The 8,054-nt window shown below is 32.5% G+C and overlaps 1 long non-coding RNA gene across 7 annotated transcripts; it reads right to left on the reverse strand.

Annotated features, from left to right (window-relative positions):
• Positions 1 to 1,460: 1,460 nt before the first annotated feature.
• On the reverse strand, positions 1,461 to 7,244 carry LOC119369691 (uncharacterized). Of its 7 annotated transcripts, none has more exons than XR_016321281.1 (5): positions 6,947 to 7,244; positions 6,320 to 6,453; positions 3,957 to 4,637; positions 2,351 to 2,843; positions 1,461 to 2,254 (listed from the first exon to the last, which is right to left on the reverse strand). It is a non-coding gene; the product is annotated as an uncharacterized LOC119369691 (long non-coding RNA). The 7 variants fall into 7 exon arrangements; XR_016321282.1 differs by having other exon boundaries at positions 2,351 to 2,861; XR_016321283.1 differs by having other exon boundaries at positions 4,402 to 4,637; positions 6,947 to 7,243.
• Between the last annotated feature and the right edge of the window lie 810 nt (positions 7,245 to 8,054).

The following is an 8,054-nucleotide window of genomic DNA, read 5'->3' on the forward strand; positions in this document are numbered from 1 at the left end:
AAGAACAAATCATATCTGAGGCTAAAGATGGAGGTTTGGCCAACACGAGATGCTCATGAAAATGATCATTTCATTTTGAATTAACGAATTTAATTAGTTAATTAAGCATTCTAATAATGTTATTAAGTGTTGGTTTGGAAGGAATTATGATTAAATTGAGATCTTCATACTTATATGGTTATGGAAGTTTAAGGAACTTAAAAAAATATTCATTATTGATGTAATGTTTGATGAATTTTTAATGATATTAATTGTTGAGTAATTGAATGAGTTGAGATTACAAGATTGTTAAGTGAGTGTTAGAGAATATACAAGATTTTCTGAGAGTTCAAAATGCAAAGAGAAATAAAAATATTAAGCATTTAAGTCATGCACACTAAGTGTTTGATTAAATGACTAAATGAGTATTGGGGTGCTTGCTTACTCATATGGGTAAAAGGTTCCTAGAAGGAAGTGAAGGAGGAGACTCTTCCAGGCCTTGATACCACTGCATTATGTACTGTGAGTAAAAGCATCTAATATTTAATTGTATGTAATCAATGAATGCTTTTAACATTTGATGCCATCCTGCAATGATATGAACATGATTCTTATCATGGAAAAAGGAAAGCTAAGTAAAAAGGTATGTACTATCTTGAGGCCAAATTGCCTAACACGTGATGGATGCTTATTTGAGATATCTGTTATAACAATACACTGTATTTGACATTCTACTTTGAAAGGAGTATGATGTGATACTAAAAGGTGACAAATTAAGCAAAAGGTATGTATTACTTTGAGGTTTGAGAGCCTAATTTGTGAGTGCAATTCTGTTAATTCTGCATCTGAGATAAATAAAAGTTATGACTGTCATTAACAACTCATAAATCTGATATGTATCTGGAGCTGCGTGCTCATAATCTGTTATTTGGAGCTATAAGGTCAAATATGTATCTGAAGCAGCATGCTCATAAATCTGAAAATCTGGAGCTATGTGTTCAAAATCTGATCTGAAAGCTGGCAAGCTAAATCAATATTTGAAATTTGTTATCTGATACCCCGAGGGCGAGCTTGGTTTGACATGTCATAACATAAATAATCTGACAATCATCTTCATCATACTTCTGAATTATATCTCTGTAGCATCGTATCCATGATGCCTTGAATGACTATGCTCTAAATTTTTATCAATGGAAATGATGTGATATCTACACACTATTGCTGTGAATGATTTGATGAATGGCTATTATTATGTGATAATTGTTGATGTCGGGAATTGGTGGCCCGAGGAGTTAGAGATATTTTGATTTTTGGGAGTTCACTATGTGCTTTATTTGAGATGCTCATGATATGCTATGTTATTTCAAAAAATCATTTATGATGATTTTTACTCACTGAGTGGCATCTTATAGAAAATGCTAATATTTTTCTAGATTTTGTCTCCAAGACGCGTTAGCAGTCAGGTTTTCAACTATTCAGACTGGCAGAAACGGAACTAAGATCATGATCAGTTGTGTCTGCATATGTCACATTCTCAGTTTTGTATACATGTATTAAGGGAGATTGTACTATATATGGTCAACCATATAAAAGATATATTTCTACTATGTGTTATCTTGTATATGAGTGTATGTAAAGAGTAAGAAATTTTTTTATGTTGGTTTCCACTTCTCAGAACATGGTGCGACCTATACCTCTGATAATAACTCTGTATAATCTGTTATGTAGCATCTCGGTACTATTTATCCCTGGATTATAGCCTAAGGGCGCAAACCATAGCAGGATCTTGCACACCCTCACTTAAGATTCCAGCCTCCGCAGCCACTTCCTCCTCATCATCTAAGTTCTGATATGCATCAATCTGGCTAACAAAGCTCCAATCCTTATCAAGAAACCCAGATTGAAGTTTAGTCACAATGAGATTCGACTGATGCAATAACATATCGTTAACCGAGCAAGTGATTACGGCGGCAGTATCCTCAACCCAAGCAAGGTCAGCTTGGAGTTGTTGGATGGTGACAATGCATTCTCCCTCTTGCTTAATCAACTGCTCCACCCGAGCACTGAGCTTGAGGGAGGAGTCGAGATGTGTGTCCCTATCCTTGGAGATAGATTGGATCTTGTCCTTCTATTTTTCCACAAAGCGGCTATGCTCCAACGCTTAGCTTTGGACAGAGTTCTCCAACTTTTCAACCTTTAAGTCCTTGGTCAGAGTAGTGACCAGCTCCCGCGATTCCTTTACGCAGCAACGGGTATCATTATAGGCACTCACCAACTGAAACAAACAGAACCACAAAAGATCGCAATACATAAGCGAAATGAGAAAAGGAAGAGAAAAGCATGAAAAATCAAGGAATGTAAGAGGAAATACCATTATAAGCCCACTATCAATCTGATCAAGAAATGATTCCTCTTTCAGGCCCTCTAGTCGAACCAAGTCGGCAGGAAGAGCACACTACGCAGCCAGAGCCTGGGCGACTTGGCCGCTACTAACTGAGGCATCCTTCCCATACTTCCTTCTCATCACGATCCGTAACTCAAGCCCTTTCTCAGAGATTGGAGAGTGAGGCTTATCGTCACCACCTCACTGCCTTTTCTTTTTTCTCTTTGGCACAATAGTTTTCTAGCCAGCAGGAAGAGCAACTGGTGGATCAGAAGCCGTCACACTCAGGGGATCAGATGTAGGTAGCTCGACCATAAGAGGACACACGGGAGACACTATAACCGTCACCTCAGAGCGCCTTAGGCTAGAGCGCTGGGTTCCCTAGCCTCCCCAAGGCTCTACCCAGACTGAGTGGCAATTAATTAGTCTCTATTCGCTGCCAAACACGCTTTCATCTCCTTGGACAATCTTGGGCCCATTTCTACAAAAAAGAAAGAAGCTAAAAGAAAAGTCAATAATGGAATAAGAGGAGAACAATTAGGACCTAATTCACCTCTAGTTTCCTATAGGCCCCTTATCTTTGAAACACAAGTTTTTGGACCCAATGGGATATTAGCATCCAGCAAAGAAACAATGGGAGGAGGATTTAGGGCATAACGCTTCAAGGCCTTGACCTGCCTAGCCTCAACAGTGGTCAAGACCTGAGGAAGCCTCAACTGAGGAGCCCATCGGCTCCAATTGGAAGGTATCCTAAAATCCAGATGATGACTAATAAGGAAGTACTTCTCCTTTCACCTTCTTTTTATGGACAGGCTCTTCAAGGGGAACAAATTTTAATTCTTCTGAGCAGTAAGGTAAGGGTGGTCCTCAACCCCTCTCCAAATAGAATTAAATATGGTGTGAAATTGATGTACGTTGAGCCCAAAACCTTCTTACTGAGTTAGAATTTCAGCCCCCAATATCGTATGGATGTCGTTCCGAGCAATCTGGCTAACAATTACCCCCCACTAATTGCAAAAGGAGGAGATAATCACCTAAAATAGGGAATCGCACGCCCGTTTTCTCCTTAACAGCAACGAAAGCCAAAACCAAAAAAAAATTACTTCTAGGATGTCTGGTAATGGTGGGGCTTCAATGTGCAGATGAATGGTTTTGGCTTGCATTGCTGTTAAGGAGAAAACAGCGATTTGAAGGAATCTGGGGTGAGAAATAGCCTGTGAGACAGTGGAAGGTTAACAAAAGCAGAACTGAAGCGTTAAAGGCAGCAGAGACCTCTTTTATTCAACATCATAGATAAAATTTAAAATTGAATATATGCTTGATTTATTAAAAATTGTTTGAGATAATGATGACTTATAATGGAACAAGTTTTTCATTTTTCAAAAAAGTATTCAAAGTAATAACTTTTTACAAAAACAGAACATTATCTAGAAAATCCTTTATCCATTAAAAAATTCCCTATTAACAAACACAGTATTGAAAGCAGCAATTGATAAACCCATTTTACCCGCAAGGACACACTGTACCTTCTGAAAGCAAAAAAAATTAAAAAAAAAAAAGTGACAGATTAGAAGCCAAAAAGAGAAAAATTTACCTCTGGGCTATCAGGCAATGGTGGGGCTTCAATGTGCGGATGGTAGACAGCGGATGAATGGTTTTGGCTTTCTTTACTGTTAAGGAGAAAGCGGTGGCTTGAAGGAATATGGGGTGAGAGATGGCCCGTGAGACAGTGGAAGGTTAACAAAAGCAGAAGTAAAGCGTTAAAGCCAACAGAGACCTCTTTTATCCAACATCATAGATAAAGTTTAAAATTGAATATATGCTTGATTTATTTAAAATTGTTTGAGCTTTTTACAAAAACAGAACATTATCTAGAAAATCCTTTATCCATAAGAAACTTACCTATTAACAAACACAGCATTAAAGCAGCAATTGATAAAAACAAATAAACCCATTTTACCCAAAGGACACTGTACCTTCTGAAAGCAAAAAAAAAAAAAAAAAGTAACAGATTAGAAGCCAAAAAGAGCCCAATTTACCTCTGGGCTATCTGGCAATGGTGGGGCTTCAATGTTCGCATGGTCGACAGTGGATGAATGGTTTTGGCTTTCGTTGCTGTTAAGGAGAAAACGGCGATTTGAAAGAATCTAGGGTGAGAGATGGCCCGTGGGACGGTGGGAGGTTAACAAAAGCAGAACTCAAGCGCAAAGACAGTAGAGAGCTGTTTTATTCAACATTATAGATAACAGCCTCAATCAAAGTAAATGTGGATTCCCTGTTCATATAATTTGCACATAATTATCTATATCAAAATAAATAAATAAGATCTAAAGCCAATGATAACTAGATAATTGAAGGCAACAACATTATATCGGATAGAATAATTAAAAGTTTATCCCAATTTGAAAAGTAACTAATCAACATAACAGGCAAATAGGATTCATAAAAACCAGAAATAATAATATAGAAGCAATCAGGTTTAGATTCCAATGTAAAACACATTATACAATCAAAATACAAAACTGTCAAATAACTTGATATAATGAGTCATAGAAAAAATGTCCAAACCATTTTCTATCGAAATTTGAGATTGAAACAAAAGTTGATTCTTTGATTTTGCAGCTATTTGTATGCAATCTGGAGAGAGATGGTATACTGGCTCTACGAAACTTCGGCTAATAAACTCTTTGGCTAAGCTTTCAAACCACTTTGCTTCACCCGAAATGATTATCAATGCTTAATAAAGTGCTTTTTAATGGGATGTCAGAAACTATTGTTGCTGTTTCGTACTTCTTTCATCGCGGGTGACAGTTTTTTATTAACTTTTAAATTTTTTTTATACTCTGATAAATGAATTTAAAATATAAAATTCATTTATAAATATATTTGAATATAATTTATTTATGAATAATTATTTATATTTTGTATACTTAATTTAAATCGTGTAATTCAATTGAGTTCACTAATCATATATAAAATAAATTAATAATTGAAATTCTTTTACTTTTATTTTTTAAAGGGAAAAATAATTATTTCGCTTATAATTATTTAATTAGTCCTCGACATTTATACAAATATTTATAACATTATGTTCACTTCCGTCATATTAATTGGTCCTTCTGTCCAAAAAATACACTTTTTCCTTTAATTTTGAGAGGAAAAGACAAAATTATCCTTTATAAGTTTTCATTAACATTATTCTCAATCCCTTTCCTCTAAAATACCTAAAACTCAAATTTTCATCATCTTCCTTAATCCAATGCGGTCTTCAGTACCACCACCGTGTCTCTGTCAACCATCATCTCCATAACCAAATCACCACCAAAACTTTAAAATTAACGGAAAAAGTGTATTTTTTGGACGGAAGGACCAATTAATATGATGTAAGTAAACCTCAGGGACGTTATCAATGCTTGCATAAATGTCGGAAACTACTTAAATAATTATGTCAAACCTCATGGACGAAATAATTATTTTCCCTTTTTTAAAATATCTTTAAAATAATAATTTCAAAAAAATAAAAAATAATATCAATTATATTTCTACTATGCTATATAATTTTTTTATATTTTTATTGAAAGAAATATATAAAATAAAAATAATATTAATAAAATTATTACATTTAATTTAATGATAAATATATATTTAATTTAAATCTTTTTCACTACTTAATAGTAAAGAAATATTAAAAAATATTAAAATAAAAAATACAATAAACAAGAAAATATTTTTCTTAAAAAATTTTAATAATTTTGATCAAATTTTATAAAATAAATAAGTTAAATAAATAAAAAATTAAAAAATAACTTTGTAAAAGGAGATCCGTAATTTTTTCATAAAAAATTAGATTATTTTACGGAATTGATTTTGATATTTCATCTATTTTTATAAAATTTTGATAAAATTTAGTTTAACATCTCAATAATAAAAATCTACAAAATATTGCGTAGAATTTACCTTTTTCTGAAGCATCTTCAGGTGTAGAAGTCATCGCTGAAGGAAGCTTGTCGGGTAGTGCTGATCTGGTGAATTGACCTTCTTTGTTAGAAGGATAGAGGAGTATGGAAGTCTTTAAACTCAAACTACCATGTCTGAAAATGATAAAAAAGGAAAAAACTTTCAGTGATGGGATTAACGTTTCAATCGTTTAAATAAGGTAGATGATATTAGATGAAAAATAAAGTAGGCCCAGCTAGATAAATTCTACAGAAAAAAATAAGATAAATCAAGATAAAAAGAAAAGATATATCTGAGAGAAGGAGATATTGTAGGAAAGTAATTTTTTTAAAACATAAAACAGAATCTCATACGTTACAATTTGTGGTTTTGTAAACTTTAATTTTTGTTTGCTAATTCTTCTTCAAAAAAATAAGAGAAAAAAAAAACTGATAGTTAAGTAAAAAACTTATATGAAAACAAACTGCAAATAAATTGCTTTCAAAAAGAAAAAAAAAATTCTTATCAGCCAAGAAATATCTTTGGATAGAAAGAAGAAATCATAAAGAAGAAAATATGGTCCCTTATTCAATGAAATCATAAAGAATTTATCTCAACCGGCCAATAAGAGATATAAAGCAGCATTACCATCTCTGTTTCTTTTGCATACGGTGAGAATAACATCTCCGGCCAGGAGCCAAGCTAGGATTTAAAAGTTATCACATACCTCCGGCGACGAGCAAAGCTGTAATGTAATTAAGAAAGGAATGGAAGGGTCTAAATGAGGAAACATTATAAATGGGGCAAACTTGTGAAAGGATTGGTAGTTAAAGATAAATATAGTTTAGTGGAAATAATGTGATAAGGAAGGGATGAAAGAGCTAAATGGAAACACATTATTGTGGGAATAATGTCTTCCCACTTTATTTCTTTTTTTTATTCATTTAAATAGCATGAATGTAATCAAACGATATCGGTTATATAATATTTGTTACATTAAAGAAAATAATTTATTTATTTATAATTTTAACGAGTAATAAAACTTTTTTCCATATTTATTCTTATATTTGGCCAATAATTATTTAGTGTTTGGAAGTATTAAATTAAGAATAATATAATCAATTTACTCAATAATTTATTATAATTTAGATAAATTTAATAATTTTTTTCGGGACATGAAATACTAAATGTATTAAGTATTATCAAATAACGTATAATAAAATAGTTAAATGGTAAAGTTACTGTTGTGGCAACGGTAACTACTCATGCTTATATATACAATAATAATACTCATTTTGTCTCAAAAAGATACTCCACTTTTTTATTTTCACACATATTAAGAAGTTAGCAATTATTATAGCTTATGGATAATATTATTCATATAACTTTTCTACTATATGCATCTTAAATAACACATGAGCAAATATTATATTAGACAATTTAAAAATTTTAATAAGAGTTAAAATTTTAATAAATGTATAATAGATAATTTAAAAATTAACTATAACACAGTATTCCGAAGTAAAGATGCTGATGTAAAAAGACAATATTCCAAAGTAAAACTAATATTTTCTCGTGTACCTAATAAGTCTTTTTCAAATATCAAAGTCTTTGGTGTCGTTTACCTAAATTTTTTTCATTCATAGAAAAATGAAGCAGGTGGGGTCCATTTATTTTTAAAATAATTTCACTTTGTACGAGAAAAAGAATATTAGGAAAAGTAATTTAGAAGGATTTTTTTTTGCCGGCAATCAAA

This window comes from Jatropha curcas, chromosome 6, assembly GCF_041381405.1.
Source record: "Jatropha curcas cultivar XTBG-Jc1 chromosome 6, XTBG_Jcur_1.0, whole genome shotgun sequence".
Classification (NCBI taxonomy): domain Eukaryota; kingdom Viridiplantae; phylum Streptophyta; class Magnoliopsida; order Malpighiales; family Euphorbiaceae; genus Jatropha; species Jatropha curcas.